At 37.5% G+C, this 17,605-nt stretch overlaps 1 long non-coding RNA gene across 2 annotated transcripts; it reads right to left on the bottom strand.

Moving 5' to 3' along the window:
• Positions 1–12,442: 12,442 nt before the first annotated feature.
• On the bottom strand, positions 12,443–15,899 carry LOC148970419 (uncharacterized). Of its 2 annotated transcripts, XR_016148641.1 has the most exons (4): positions 15,403–15,899; positions 14,472–14,582; positions 13,855–13,996; positions 12,443–12,579 (listed from the first exon to the last, which is right to left on the bottom strand). It is a non-coding gene; the product is annotated as an uncharacterized LOC148970419 (long non-coding RNA). The 2 variants fall into 2 exon arrangements; XR_016148639.1 differs by lacking the exon at positions 15,403–15,899 and having other exon boundaries at positions 12,444–12,579; positions 14,472–15,368.
• Positions 15,900–17,605: the final 1,706 nt, after the last annotated feature.

Genomic DNA, 17,605 nt, shown 5'->3' with positions numbered 1-17,605 from the left:
TTGTCTGAGGTCAACTTATGACATTCACTTGGTTTTTGCATTCAAAAACATCAAAATGAATAAGTGATAGGCTATTTTGTACCCTAGTTTTGAGCCTAGCTCCAAAACGCTTGGTTTTTATGGGTGTCTTGCATTGAAGACTTGGAAGTAAACGCCCACTGCTGTGAGTGGATAACAGTTTTGTATATTATAATGAGTTTCAACTCACCTCGTAGGTGCACAAGGGTGAACAGTTTTGAAAACGTCCAATGTTGTAAAATGGCAAACGGAATGATTCGCCCATACATGTCCGTGTGTTGCACCCAAGGTTATAATCGTTAACGAAAACTAACGAAAAAACGAAAACTAGATGGGAAAAAACATTGTCGTTAACTGAAATAAAAATAAAAACGAGCCATTACAAAAAAACTATAACTAACTAAAACTGTAATGTGTGTTTGCAAAACTAACTAAAATAAAATAAAATTATAGAGCAAATGTCCTTAGTTTTCGTCTTTAACACTATTTAAAACACGCAGTGTATTCGTTGCATTTCATTTCCCTGTAACGCTCTGTCTCTCCCTCCGTCTCCCTCTCAAATGCACGCACACACACACAGCCCCTCCCCTCCGTGCAATGCACACCGCGTCTCTATGAAAACGAGGGTTCGATCAATGTTAAAAGCAAGTTCGCGAAAGGTTGGTATCTCATGATGAACATTTTACACAATCACACATTAAAAGGTGGTGTAAAAATATGTTAAATTCTTAATACAATTCTGTAAGTGTGTTAATGTCAACCCGAGAAGCGATTGAGCCTTCGTTAGAAAGTTACTGACTTAGTTGCAATTTTGAGGTAAAATGCTGCTGGGCAGTGGGCATGGCCGTGGCTAACCAGTCCGGACCTCGGCCATTTTTTTTTTACATTCAAAAATGGAATGGCATGATTGAATGATTATGTGAATGATTAATTAGCCATGTTTAGACCACCTGTGTGTTTGCAATTCATGTTGCAGCGAGAAGCTAGCGCAGTGAAGGGGGCTTGAGAACGCATTGTGAATGAGGGCGCTAGTGTAGCCTCTGTGTTGCCAGATCCACCTAATCGAATGGTGCGGTAATCTTCTGGACCTGTTTTTCGGATTTTTTGTGACACTTTAGGAAGTTATTATAGTGGAAAATTGCATGTTAGTGTTAGTGATATATTAATCTTATTTCCAAAACACAAGCTTTGAAGTAATTTCGAATTGTTATTATATTATTTGCTTTTTTTTCGTAGCAATATCTGGCAACATTTTACTGTCTGCGTTAATAAAAAAAGCTTATAGACAAACTGCAATTGCATAAGGCAACCACACCAAACGCAATGATCATTGTGATTATCTGTAAAAACAATAGCATAATACAGATCTGTTAGCCTGGTTAAAATGAAATTGAGCGGAAGTGCGTAGGCGGGCGCAGCCAGGCTACAGATCTGTATGTTACAGAATAAAATTTGCCAAAATAACCTTACTGGCCAGCTGGAAGACAGCTCATGCTTTGTTAACGTTTCACATAGTCATCATAAATGCAATAATTAAAGTAGTGTTTCTCAACTAGCAATCTATTCAACTAGCAATTTATTTAGACCTACTTTTATTCTGTTTCTTTGCACAAAACTGTCCAGAAAGTGCCATTTAATAGTTAATATATAATATATAATATATAATATATATATATATATATATATATATATATATATATATATATATATATATATGGTAAATTCCTTTAAAAAATCCCTTCATGTCCATGGGGAAATGTGGGTCCAATAGCCTAACCATTATTATATTACTAATTATTGTGAGGTAATTATTAACCATCATTACCTCACTAGTTTTCAGACCCTGGTTGCAGCCTTGCTGCTTGGTTGTCGGTGTCAAAACTCTACAAGCTGTGATTCAAATATTAAATAATGTTATGTCATTATTTTACTCTTACACTGACTGTTTGCTGCTTCTGTCCAGATTAGTGTTGTATAGGGTAAATTTAGTATAAGGTGTGGAAATTGTAAAGCTGTGGGATTTTTTTATAGAAGATATCTAGATTGTTACGGTAAAGGATTTTCACATTGTAGGCTTCATTTTATGTACTGGTTTTAATGTTGAATAGATATTTCTAAAATTGTATGATGTTTTTGTTGAGTTATTGTTACACAATTCTTTTTCTGACCTTTTTCAACCTTGCCCCTGACAAATAACCCAAACTACAAAAAAAAAGACTAAAACTAACACTAAAACTAATAAAAACTAAACTAAAACTAAGCATTTTCAAAAAATAGAAACTAAACTAAACTAGCAAACCCACTTTTAAAACTAATTAAAACTAAACTGAATTTGAAAACAAAAATTCAAAACGAAATAAAAATAAAAACTAATGAAAAATGCAAAACTATAATAACCTTGGTTGCACCATTCCTTCCAGATCCAATATAGTCGGCACAGCACCATTCTTTAATATTAATCGGTCTCCAAATCCAGTCTTGTTTACAAAACAATCCTCAGTGAAATGAAGCGAACAGACAATGTTTTACTCTCATCAGTTGGAACGTCATTGCATGCTAATTACCTATTCAACTACCTTTTGAAGTAGGCGTTGATCTTCTTCTGGGGGGGGGGGGGGGGGTGGTGTGTGGTTATCCTCTTTAACGTCATAGTTCCCCACTTTGAAAAACAAGTCGCTTGCAGAGGCTGGTGTCAATAAAAGCTTTTATTGGACTAACAAGGTTGTTTTCAGTTCTGAATCTTACAGGATATTCTAATAATATGACCTCTTGGATGTCAAAATCTTAAGGAAAATTTGATTTCTCTGTTCATAAACACTTTAAGTCATAACTGTTTCAAAATATTTCGAAATTGCAATGGTTCACCACTAAGGGGCCGATGATCTCTGTCAAACCTGTGTCTTTGTGGTTTTTACCTGATCTCGGATCAATTTAATAAATTTGTATACATTTAATGAAACATTTGTAAAATCAAAAGATAGAGCTGTACTGTAGTTAATCTCTTATAACCCTCTTATAACCCCCTTGTAGTTAATCTTATAATAGTCTTTTAACCCTCTATGGGAAATTGTCAAATTGCATTAAAGACACAATAGTATTGTTGAGTAAATAAAATTTAAATCTATTTTTCATTTGATTTTTTTTTTTTTTTTTGGCACAAGGAAGGCAAAGAGACATTAGCACATGGTTAAGACCTTTTAGGGAATAACTATTTTATGTGTATCTGCACTTTTGTTCAGTACTGGCTGTACAAGTATTGATGATAATGACGGAAGTGCATGTGAAAATGAGGTCTTTAAAGGGACTATGTGTAACTTTTTATGAAATGTATTATTTAAAATCAATATTTTTATTCCTAAATATGTCCTCAATGGTGTACAAATACCTCTGCCAATTATCTGACTTAATCCTCATAAACGAAGAATTTATTATCTTTATATAATGGGACGGGTAATTCCACAGAGGCTTCCATGTAGTTCCGCCATCTTGAAAAACTATAATAACAGAGAGGGACATAAATGCATTTCCACAACACGCTTTCCTTCAGAGCCAGCGTGACGTGACTGAACGCAGCAGAAGCGGAGGAGCAGAGCGGTGAGAGGCGCTTGTCACTGGCAAATTTAAAAGGCTGCATTGCAAATCCTTGTCACATAAAAAAGTCCAATAGATCGTCAAAGGAAACGTGACCGGAGATTACAAAAAACACAAGTTAATGTCGGAATTGTCCTGCTTTCTTCTCAACAGGTAAGAAAATGTTACAGTCTTAAAGGGTACCTATTATGGCATTTAAAATGTTCCTAATATTGTTCTGGGAGTCCCCAACAACAGTTTTACAAGCATGCAATGACAAAAAACACTTTTGTTGTCTTATAATATGCATTTATTTTTACCTGATTTGCTCACCGACTCCCATATGAATCGTTTAGCGAGTCCTTTTTCCAAAACCCGCCTTTGCGTGACGCTAATCTGCGGTGATTGGTCAGATGACCTAGTCAGTTGTGATTGGTATTCTCTGTGCAGAGATTGTCGAAAACGGAACGCCTATCACCTTAAATGCGTTCTCAACTCCAGTCCTCGCGACCCACTGCTCTGCATATTGTGTATCCCTGCGTCCCAATTCGCATACTATCCGTCCTAAATAGTATTCGAAAATGGAATTAGTACGTCCCAAATCGTAGTATGTTGAAATGAGTGTTTCAAAGACACCCGGATGGTCTACTTTTTCCGGTCAGAATCCGAAGTGTAGATCGATGCACACTCTAACGGCTGATATTGCCCACAAACCATTGCGCGTTGGACGAGGATTCGGTTAGAACTACAAACACGAGTAAAAAGTGTTAAAAAAACTACAGACACGCAGTCGATACGGAGGACGCGCGAGTCCCCGCGGTGGTTTAGATAAAGAGCTTTGAGTGATTAATTATCAGTATCTAACCTGACGAAAATGAATTTATTCAATGTTGTCCACATTATATTGCATTTGCAGCAGCATTGTGAACTTTTGTAAAGACACGTTTAGCCATTACACTTTAAATACATCATTATATTCAAATTGCAAACACGAGGAGAGCATGAAAGACCCACAACTGGCAGATGAACGTGCTCTCCGAAACGGTAGGAAATAAAATTAGATAGAATGGAGGATTTTAACTGTGACAAGATGATTGACAGGGCAGTTTACGGTGACAGGATGCACGCAGCACGCGACAGAGCTTAAAGATGACGTGATAGTATGTCCCAAAGCTTGCCTACTCTTTTGCTACACACTCAAAAGTATGTACTTTTTCCTCACAAAAAGAGTACATACTTTTAGGGCGTAGTATAAGTAAGCGAATTGGGACGCAGCATTATGTCTCCCTTATTTAACACACCTGATTCAGATCCTCAGCTCGTTAGAGCCAGCTCGCGAATCCATACTTTATATATAAACGTTTAGGTTTGTGAAGCAATCATCTTCAAAATGACGCGAACACAGAACAAGGTTTGGGCTATACTTGTGTGGTATACTTGTATATATGAACTGCAGGCAGCCACTTAAGTCTTCAAATGCTCCTCACTTGGCAGGTGAAAAAAGTTCGCTTTTGCGTCGCACTTCAAAACACCGCGTCTCGTCGACATGATTGTTTTCCGGTTTTCCCTGGCGTCTCCGAGCGCAATAAGTGGGCGTTTCTTATTCAAATAACTTGTCAAGTTGACGTCAACTAGACGTTCTTCGAACGATTCATATCAGCGACTCAGAGTTGACTCTTACTTTTGAGAGACAATAACTTTGTATACGATGAACTTTCATGTTTAAAACTTTGCAGGATGTTTTCGTTCACTTAGATCTATGTTAAACACTACATGAAGGGCAATTTTCAAAAATCCATAATAGGTACCCTTTAAATTACAAGCTTTTTTTCATTGTCTGGTTGTGTACTTTATTATATAGACAGATGAACATTTATAGTAAAAAGCTGACGATGATATCTAATGCACGTACTTAAATATAACGAATAAAGAAGGCTTAACTACATATTACAATAGTTCATGTTTTTCACATTCACTAATTCATACTGTAACATTTGTTTCGTTGTGTCAAGAATAACAAACTTGTTCACCCGAAGGAACACTCAACGAAGTGCATTTACCAGGCGTGGCGTACCCCCCACCCCACATCAGCAACATAAATGCAACAACTAACCATTCAGAGACGTCCTGTTGTATTCTACAACATTCTGTCACTTCTTCTTGAGTCTCTCCATTTTTGACTGACTCCGTTTTAACATTAAAGGGAGAACAGGTTCTGTCATTTTAATGTGTCTGCATGAGGAAATTGCAGCTGCTAACACACATGACCTTTTTAAACCCCGCCCTCTGTAGCAGCTCATTTGCATTTAAAGGGCCAGGCACAAAATAAAAAGTCAAATAAATCCAATACACATTACATTATAAACATCAACATACCATTTCCTTTCCAGTGCATATTGCATCCACAATAAAGCAGCAGCTGACACATACCCAAAGCAACATCTTTTCCTCAAACCCTAACCCTGACATGACGGTCCTCATAGTGGAGAACTGTCCTTACATTTCAGGTCAGTGTCATGCCCATCCCCCAACACACGAGTTATGAAAATGTATGAACTGAGCAAGGTACATTTTACTCAAATTTGAGACGTCACAACAGCGTCTTTAAGACGACAGTCCGCGTCAACCAGTCGAGTATGATGCCCAACCATCCTACACTTAAAGGGTTAGTTCACCCAAAAATAAAATTTCAGTCTGTATTTACTCACCCTCATGTTGTTCCAAACCTCTATGTGTTTATTTGTTCTGCTGAACAAAAAGGAAGATATTTGGAAGAATGTTTTAATCAAACAGATCTCATTCCCCATTGACTACCATAGTAGGAAAAAATACATATACAAATATCTTCCTTTGTGTTCAGCAGAACAAATAAACACATAGAGGTTTGGAACAGCATGAGGGTGAGTAAATACTGACAGAATTTTCATTTTTGGGTGAACTAACCCTTTAACATTGCCTGTGTCAAAGAGAAGAAAATGAAGGAACATCCGTTCACTTACTTTCTGTTTCACTGATGAGGAAGGATTCACACTGCATTCAGTCACAGCCACTGATGTCTCGTCACACAATTCCTGTAATTATGAGAAAGACAGGTACAACACTGAGGCAAGGATGTTTGCTAATTGGTCACTGCAACTAATTCTAGAATCAACCAAAGTCTTAATATCTAGTGGCCCTTTCATGGCTTCGTCGTGCACAAAGCAGACATATAAAACATGTGAGGAGGACACGGCTGACATGCAGATCTTGTCTATAAAGTGAAATAACATTATGAACATCAACGTACCATTTCCTTTCCAGTGCATATTGGGTCTACAGCTTATCCACAATAAAGCAGCAGCTGACACATACCCAAAGCAACATCTTTTCCTCAAACCCTAACCCTGACATGACGGTCCTCATAGTGGAGAACTGTCCTTACATTTCAGGTCAGTGTCATGCCCATCCCCCAACACACGAGTTATGAAAATGTATGAACCGAGCAAGGTACATTTTACTCGAATTTGAGACGTCACAACAGCGTCTTTAAGACGACAGTCCGCGTCAACCAGTCGAGTATGATGCCCAACCATCCTACACTTAAAGGGTTATTTCACCCAAAAATGAAATTTCAGTCTGTATTTACTCACCCTCATGTTGTTCCAAACCTCTATGTGTTTATTTGTTCTGCTGAACACAAAGGAAGATATTTGGAAGAATGTTTTAATCAAACAGATCTCATTCCCCATTGACTACCATAGTAGGAAAAAATACATACAATGGTAGTCAATGGGGAATGAGATCTGTTTGATTAAAACATTCTTCCAAATATCAGCAGAACAAATAAACACATATAGGTTTGGAACAACATGAGGGTGAGTAAATACAGACTGAAATTTCATTTTTGTGTGAACTAACCCTTTAACATTGCCTGTGTCAAAGAGAAGAAAACAATGAAGGAACATGCTTACTTTCTGTTTCACTGATGAGGAAGGATTCACACTGCATTCAGTCACAGCCACTGGTGTCTCGTCACACAATTCCTGTAATTATGAGAAAGACGGGTACAACACTGAGGCAAGGATGTTTGCTAATTGGTCACCGCAACTAATTCTAGAATCAACCAAAGTCTTAATATCTAGTGGCCCTTTCATGGCTTCGTCGTGCACAAAGCAGACATATAAAACGTGAGGAGGAGAAGGCTGACATGCAGATCTTGTCTATAAAGTCAAATAAATCCAAAACACATTACATTATAAACATCAACATACCATGTCCTTTCCAGTGCATATTGGTTCTACAGCTTATCCACAATAAAGCAGCAGCTGACACATACCCAAAGCAACAGCTTTTCCTCAAACCCTAACCCTAACATGACGGTCCTCGTAGTGGAGAACTGTCCTTACATTTCAGGTCAGTGTCATGCCCATCCCCCAACACACGAGTTATGAAAATGTATGAACTGAGCAAGGTACATTTTACTCGAATTTGAGACGTCACAACAGCGTCTTTAAGACGACAGTCCACGTCAACCAGTCGAGTATGATGCCCAACCATCCTACACTTAACATTGCCTGTGTCAAAGAGAAGAAAACAATGAAGGAACATCCGTTCACTTACTTTCTGTTTCACTGATGAGGAAGGATTCACACTGCATTCAGTCACAGCCACTGATGTCTCGTCACACAATTCCTGTAATTATGAGAAAGACAGGTACAACACTGAGGCAAGGATGTCTGCCAATTGGTCACTGCAACTAATTCTAGAATCAACCAAAGTCTTAGGCTGAATCCCAATTATCCGTCTTACCCTTTCCCCTTCCCCCTACCCCTCAGCCCTTCCCCTCACCCCTTCCACCTTCCCCTCACCCCTATCCCCCACCCCTTACCCTTCCCCCTACCCCTCACTCCTACACCCCACCCCTACCCCCCACTCCTTACCCCTTACCCCTTCCCCTCACCCCTACCCCCCTCAGTTTTGCACGTTCACGTGAGAGGAAGCGCCATCCCAATTTTCATTTTGATCTAGGGGTAAGGGGAAGGGGTATATACCACTTAAGACCAAGAATTTTCATGAGCTTACTTGAAACCAAGGGGTAAGAAATGCACTGCGCAACTGGCAACGATGGCATTGCCTCTCCTTCACTCTGGATGGCATACCATCCAGAGTGTCCCATAAATTAAAGTTTTTTCACTTACATGATTGATAAAAAAAAAATATGACAGTCTTGTTTTGTGCTCTACACAGTTATGTACATATAGGCTATATTTGCAACTACTGTATGTTGTTTATTGAAACTTTTTTAAAAATCGCTACTTTGCTACGCTAGGCTATGCTAACGTTACGTTGCTGATTTGCACAATCAGTCCCACATTTCAAGATCACCCAAAATTTACGGTATTCAGCTTTGGCTTTCTACAGTCGCCATTCATTATGTGTACATTATTTGACACTGACATGTACGTGATCAGCTTCTCAGATGATGCATTCAGCTTCAAACGGATCCCGACTGAGACGAAAACACGGGAATATTAGATAAACAATCCATTCAGATTCACAGATTTAAATGAATGAATTCAGTCCGATTGAAACAACACCTTGTGCATGTAAACATAATGAATAGTGAAGGCAGAAAGCAAAAGCCGAATCCCGGACATTTTCAGCGATCCCGAAATCCGGGTGACATGTCCGGGAAAAGGATGACGTTGTATGGTCACCCTGGAGACATCAATACGTGCTTTAAATATACTGTCCTGTATTTGTTGCTGACAATCGCAAATAAATCTCCAGTACCAACGCAATCGACATAAACATACTTGCAGACGGCATCTTAAAAGTTACGAGAAGTTTGTGATCAACACTTTTCGCCCCTGGTGATAGACGCCAAGGACGATGTAAGATGACGTAACCGAGTGGTGTCTCATTTCATAGGGGTATGTTTGCACTAGCGCTTACCACTCGATTTCGAGGGACAAGGCCTAAGGGTAAGACGAAGGGGAAGGGATTAGACAGAGAATTGGGATTCAGCCTTAATATCTAGTGGCCCTTTCATGGCTCCGTCGTGCACAAAGCAGACATATAAAACATGTGAGGAGAAGGCTGATACATGCAGATCTTGTCTATAAAGTCAAATAAATCCAATACACATTACATTATAAACATCAACATACCATTTCCTTTCCAGTGCATATTGGTTCTACAGCTTATCTACAATAAAGCAGCAGCTGACACATACCCAAAGCAACAGCTTTTCCTCAAACCCTAACCCTGACATGACGGTCCTCATAGTGGAGAACTGTCCTTACATTTCAGGTCAGTGTCATGCCCATCCCCCAACACACGAGTTATGAAAATGTATGAACTAGGGATGAGCGAGTACAGCATTATCTGTATCTGTATCTGTTAACCATGTGAATTATCTGTATCTGTATCTGTATCTGTACTCGGACTGGGCGGGGCCTAAACCCGGAAGTGGGTCGCGTAGTCTTGAAATGGGCGGGGCTTTAACCGGTATGTTATTTTAAGCATGCAATTGATATGGGTTGATCTGAAATTGCTATATTTTTTGCTGATAAGAAATAAAACTATTTACATGACAGCATCAGCATTGAGCTTCAGATCAATGGTTTTGATCACGATAACAAACGAACTCCAAAACAAGTTTTGCAACAATGAATACAACACAAGTGGCTGCAATTATAAAATAAAATGTAATGAACAAGAGTTTTCATCTCAACTACGGCTGGGTGATATGGACCAAAAGTCATATCCCGATATATTTAGGCTGAATTTCGATATACAAAATATATCCCGATATTTTTTCTGCAAAGTGAGAGCAAATGTTCAGTCAAAGCCAAATATGACATGTCACAAGTAGTTTTATTGAAACTTGAACATTTGCCAAACCAAATGAATGAATAATAAACAGGTTTCTTCACCTTAGGGCTGCATTATTAGCTATGACAAAAATCAAAATTGCAGATTATTCCCTTGGAATTGTAATTGTGATTTATTAATTGGTTTATTTATTTTGTTAATACAACGTTGGTATGAGCCATTACAGTCATTTAAAAATATATAAAAAATAACACAAAGAAAAATAGGGGCATTAAGGGGTTAATATAGAAACGACAGTTACTATGGTGAATAGTGAATACACAATACTAACAAGAACTGTTTATGAAACATGGAAACTGCTCTGGTGAATAGAATGAAAATCATAACTGCATTGCTTTTATTTCGTGTAATTTACAACGTAACGGTGTTGCATGCTCGTATAGATTCTTTTGCACTTTATATACAGAGGCGATCCAGCGCTCGCCACCGCATTTGCGCGTGCAATTGAGTGTGCGCCACGACTAACGTTACAGTTTAACGGGTGACAGGACAGAAAGTCCGTTTTGCTGAGGTGAAAGACTTTATTTCATAACATAACATGCTTGCCTTTAATCACGCACACAAAGTGGAAAAGGAGTGGCTGGGGCGCGGGGAGCAGTGCAGAGAGCTCTGGGTCAGCACTCAGCAGCTTGCTTGGAGCAAGGATCACAGCGCAAACCTGAATAGCCTATATCGATATGCGATATGATTTAATTACATATCACATTTAAAAATATATATATTCTTTATATTGATATATCGCTCAGCCTTAATCTCAACGTAACTTTTTTTTTTTTTTATCCGAGCACAGATGTTGACTCGTATTACTCGTATAATATTCGTACTCGACAAAAGTGCTTTATCCGTACCGGATACTCGTTTCAGCCGAGTATCCGGCTCAACTCTAGTATGAACTGAGCAAGGTACATTTTACTCGAATTTGAGACGTCACAACAGCGTCTTTAAGACGACAGTCCACGTCAACCAGTCGAGTATGATGCCCAACCATCCTACACTTAAAGGGTTAGTTCACCCAAAAATGAAATTTCAGTCTGTATTTACTCACCCTCATGTTGTTCCAAACCTCTATGTGTTTATTTGTTCTGCTGAACACAAAGGAAGATATTTGGAAGAATGTTTTAATCAAACAGATCTCATTCCCCATTGACTACCATAGTAGGAAAAAATACATTTACAAATATCTTCCTTTGTGTTCAGCAGAACAAATAAACACATAGAGGTTTGGAACAACATGAGGGTGAGTAAATACAGACTGAAATTTCATTTTTAGGTGAACTAACCCTTTAACATTGCCTGTGTCAAAGAGAAGAAAACAAAGAAGGAACATCCGTTCACTTACTTTCTGTTTCACTGATGAGGAAGGATTCACACTGCATTCAGTCACAGCCACTGATGTCTCGTCACACAATTCCTGTAATTATGAGAAAGACAGGTACAACACTGAGGCAAGGATGTTTGCTAATTGGTCACTGCAACTAATTCTAGAATCAACCAAAGTCTTAATATCTAGTGGCCCTTTCATGGCTTCGTCGTGCACAAAGCAGACATATAAAACATGTGAGGAGGAGAAGGCTGACACACAGATCTTGTCTATAAAGTCAGATAACATTATAAACATCAACATACCATTTCCTTTCCAGTGCATATTGGTTCTACAGCTTATCCACAATAAAGCAGCAGCTGACACATACCCAAAGCAACATCTTTTCCTAAAACCCTAACCCTGACATGACGGTCCTCGTAGTGGAGAACTGTCCTTACATTTCAGGTCAGTGTCATGCCCATCCCCCAACACACGAGTTATGAAAATAAAGCAGAAATGCAGACTTTTTTTTTTTTAATAATCTGCATCATATAAAAAACTAAAATTCATGAAATACAGAACATGGTTGACTTTCAGTGATAAAGTCTTTGAGAGACTCACCCTTAAACGCCAAGGCCAAGATAAATCCCCATAGTTGTATGTGACCTCTTCATCTGGAAAGATACGTCTTATACTAAGCAGACACAGGTGTGGCCTTCCATCAACAATGATTGTCTTGACTTTGCAATTTGGATTTTTGTCATCATTCACCAACCGAAGTGGACCAAGCGAAGTGTCCTCTTTTGTTGCATCTATGTGGTGATAAAAAATAGTGCAGTAAGAATATAAGGTTCTAGTTGAACATTTGGGTTAGGCTATCCTTGGCTGGCCTATTTAACCTATACTCAAATACACATTGTGAAAGTTAACTTGACTTCCTAAGAATTTAATAGGTCAGATGATCCACATAAGGTAAAAAATAATAATACCCCAGATGAACAATAACCATGTTATTAGAGATGAACCGATTACAATTTTCTAGGCCAATCCCAATTTCCGATTTTTCCTTGAGTTTGACCTGCCGATTTTAGCCGATTCTGATTTCATTTTTTCAAATCACTTCACATTACACACAAATATTTATTTTCTATCTTCTCTTTAATTGAACATTTTGCATAGAACATTTTTGAAAAGATACTTGCTATAAAACAGAACTATATCAAGTTCTCCTGGTGTGGGAAATTCACACACATCTGAAGTGCAGTGTTATGGAAGAACCATTTCCTTTTCACATCCAATAAACAACTAGAAAAAAATGATATATTTAATATAAATAAAATCGGCATATGTCAGACTGACTGGCCGGTCGCCGATCACGGCCGATCACGTGGAAATTGGTCGATTCCGATCACCAGCCGATCAATCGGTGCATCTCCACATGTTATTGATTATCTCTAACTAATATGTTCCTAATGTTCTGAGAACCCTAGCAAATCTGCTATTGTAATAGTGCGGCATGATTAACCATATCAAAATTGTAATCACTCAAGCTTATGCGATCAAAATGCTGCAATTTTATGTAAAATAAACAATGGGCTGTTAACGCAATTAACCCAGCATCTGTTATTTTTTGTCATCCTTTGGCTAGTGTTACATGATAATGCTCTCATGCGATTGCTTAAAACCATTCACGCGAGACAAGTCAAAAGAAAGCGCGCATCCGACTGTGACTCACAGAAAGACGTGTGCCAGTATCATGTGCATGCACAGACCGCGCGCCAGAATACAGTACAATTCATTTTTTTCCAGAAATCAATGGCTTATTGATCATTATAGATGTTATCAATCATTTAGTTGTTGTTGCTAGTTTGAGTTGAGAAATACACATTTCAGAATTATCACTAATCTGTGTGTGCATTTTGCTTTAGAACCAAGCAAGTCGACTCATGAAACTATTTGTTTATTATATCGCATTTGCAATATTGACCTCAAAAATTCCAATATAACATTTTCCCCAAATCATGCAGCCCTATATTGTAATAATAATAATCATCATAATCATAACTAAAAAGAAACAGCCAGCTTACCAATAACGTGTTTCATTCCATGTGAAGTTGAACAAGTAGTTGCCTTAAACATCTTTAACATGTTTACTTTGAGAGAGAATCCCACGGTATTCAACAACAAAGGTGGATGGTTCAATGTGCTCAAGTGCAAACACACCTCTCCCTAAAAGGGCAAAATAATATAAACAATAAAATTAAATGAATAATAAAAATAAAACATGAACCCAAGAGCACCTATATGTTACACAGTTAAACAACCTATCATTTTAAAGAGTTAAAACCTGTAAAAATGTGTACTGTAATATGAGGTGCAGGAAATAAATTTAAAAAAAAATTAAGCATTGGTTTTCACTGTGATATTAATTGTAAAATTGTGAAAATTGACATCCCTACTGTATACATAGTTTTAAGTATTTATTTAAAAGTAACAATAATAATAATAATTATAAAAATTGATTAATCTCTTAACCTTTACGAAAATGAGCAGCTTAAATGTGTGAATGTGAAAGATCATGTCCAGACTGCCAGCAATAGGGGTACTTTTCATTCTTTCAAATGCATGTCTTGTCTACTTTATGATTTAATTTGCCTGCAGTCTGAACATGGTCAAATTGCCTTGTGGTGCACAATCAATTTACCTTTGAATGTGTTGATTTGTCGTCCCTCAATGAAGGCTTTGTCTTTATCCGACAATATGTGTTCTTTTGCATCCTGCTCAGGTTTTATTCGCTTCTTTCTTAACATGTTGACTGAAAACATTCCAGAAAACATAATTAGTATGTAGCCTATAAGCTTCATAATATACAGTTCATTATCGTCAGACTGTAGTCTATATCAATATATACAACATTTCAAGTCAAGTCAAGTCACTTCACACATAAATAGGTTTTTAAGACTTGTTACTTTTGATAAGAAACAGTCACTGATTTCAAATTCAGTCCATTTTAATAACATTTTATCACTCCTTAATGTGGTGCCTCAGATCAAATAAAGCCAAACTCGTTACGTTAGAAAAATTAACTATAGAGAGAAAGTTTTAGAAAATGTTACAGGTATTACACCTATTTAAACATTAAAATAATCAATAAAAATAGAATCGAAAGAATGTGAATTAAAATTGAATGGAATCATAAAATATCTGCTAATATCCAGCCCTAAAATAAATCAACTAAAGTTAAATAGTTTTGTCACATAATTCTATTGACAGTAACGTTACATTAACGAAAGTATAGCCTACTTTTACATTATTTTTCGTTTCTGCTTATTAATATATTTCTGTATCTTACTGTATTAAACTGTAAATTCATCCACTCAACTTTACCAGTCATCGTGATGACAACATAGATTTGATTTATTTCAAAATAAGTCTATGAACAACAAGAGAATTTCGTTTGTAATAAACAAAACAAAAAAAAGTGAATAGCATGTGCAAGATGTTTGGGGACGCCCTTTTTAAATGCCTATGGACTGATATTAGCGGCCATGTTTAAAATAATGTAACTAACGTTATTTAAAACTGACTCATAACACTTAACTCCATAAAGTTAGAATATAAATAAACACACTTACCTTCCTCGTGATAATCTCCCGCAATAGCTCGTCAACTTCGCTCGAATTCTGCTAATTAATAATCTTCTCTTCTGATTAATCACACCGTCACAACACACAGGCGATAGAGATCAAATGCGCAGGCGCGGCGCTCTGACTTTGACGGACGTGAAAAGCAGCCAATCACTGACGAGGATTCCAGCGTTCCACCAATGAATCGCGCTTGGGCGTGGTCTGGGTGTATGAAATGTGTATGATACTGCAGTACCATCGAATTTCACATAGAGGGAGATTATACACTCTGAGCATACACTGATACACACTGAAAAACGGGTACAACGGATTTATAAGGACATATTGAGAAAAAGCGGGAGGTGGTTTATCGCTACCTTATAAGCCTTTCTACATTGCTCGACTTATGAGGACATTAGTGCTGTCCTCATAGTTACGGTATGTCCTCATAGAGTCGGTATGTATCCATGTGTTTTGTCCTCATAATCCGGTCGCACCAACGCACACACACACAAACACTCTGGGGACATCAGAGATTTATTTTACATCTTGTAAAAATTACATTTTACCACCCCTTTAAGCACACATGCTTGGCCATAACACAGAGTGTGAACAACGCGCATATACACTGTTAGTAGCAACCCTGTATAACACGAAATATGTTCTGAGGAAACTATTTTGCAAATCGCAAAACGTTACATGCCAACATATAAGCAGTGCTATTACGTTGGTCCATAACCTAATATGTCTCATTGTTAATACGTAGATTTAATACGTTATTTTCAAAGATATGTAACGTACGTTTTTGTACGTTTGGATAGATGCTAAAACGTATAATATGGACGTATTTGCAACATTTAAACGTAACCTTATTACGTTTTTACAGCTACAAAACGTTAACTACTTACATATGTTTCATATCATAACGATATCTGTATACTTTCACTTTTAAAGATAAATGTAACAAGACCCCTTAATCCTACTCCAAAAAACATATTTATTTTATACAGAATATAAAAAGGATAAAACGTAATGGACAGAGATGTGTAGTTAAATGAGTTTTAGCATTAAAATATATTTTGAGCCACTAATCCCACTCCTATCCCTAAACCTAACCATAACCATTCCTTAAAACTACGTAGGTAACACAATTAAGAAAAAAAAAAAAAACATAACAGACAGATACATTTCACAATAATTTATTTATTTATTATTAACATTACCAAAAGTCGTTCACATGATGATGCGTTGCAGTCGCAGTCCTCTGGCAGTATTTAGTAGTTGTGTATGAGGTACAGATCAGAATTAAAGTTATTAACGTTAATCCAAAATGTTAATCTGATTTCGGTTCGCTCTCTGTCTGAAGGCTCGCGCTCTTCTCCATTTCAAATGTGAATGTACTACACCTACTGAAACGGCATGTCGCAATCTGTGACGAAGCAGGCGAGAGCCAATGAGCGTTTGATGTCACTGCCGTAAAACATGTCGTAACGCTTCTTGAAGGCGCATTATTTGAATTTGAATTAATCACCAGCGCGGATTTGACGTTTGCGGTCGCTGCTGAGAAATGAAGATGAAGATCACTGGATAAAAGGCTGGATTTGGATCTGTTCTTGCAAACAACGTATGGATTCTAGGATTTGGTTTACATCAAGCTAATAAAATGTATGTCTTTTGTGAATGTATCAGTATGTTGTGTTTTATTGGACAAAATATTTATGAGTAACGTTGGTCTATTATATTAATAAATGCGAAGGAAAACTTAATTGATATGACAGTTGAATGCAAAAGAGTCAAAACTGTAATGCCACGATTATGCATAAATAGTAAGAAACCTGCTTTTGATGTATTATGTTCAGGAAAAACGTATAGCGTTGCAATCTTATTACGTTAAGGACAAACGTAATAGCACTGCTTATATGTTGGCATGTAACGTAATTACGATTTGCAAAATAGTTTCCTCAGAACGTATTTCGTGTGATACACAGTTGGAATTTGATGCTCAAGAAACATTTCCGATCATTATCGATGTTGAAAACAGTTGTGATGCTTACAGGGCCGTATTAAGAGCTCACTGGGCCCCGGGGCTATGAGTTACTGCAGGGCCCCCCCACCACTTTAGGTCACCAACTACATGAGCTAAATGTTATATTATTATAGCCTACGAGTCATTTTATCCATCTATGATATACTTCACAGTTAAGTTATGTTA

Source organism: Pimephales promelas, chromosome 21 (genome assembly GCF_988280905.1).
Source record: "Pimephales promelas chromosome 21, fPimPro1.hap1.1, whole genome shotgun sequence".
NCBI lineage: Eukaryota > Metazoa > Chordata > Actinopteri > Cypriniformes > Leuciscidae > Pimephales > Pimephales promelas.
The sequence above is the reverse complement of the archived record's forward strand: the minus strand, read 5'-3'. Positions and strand labels throughout refer to the sequence as shown.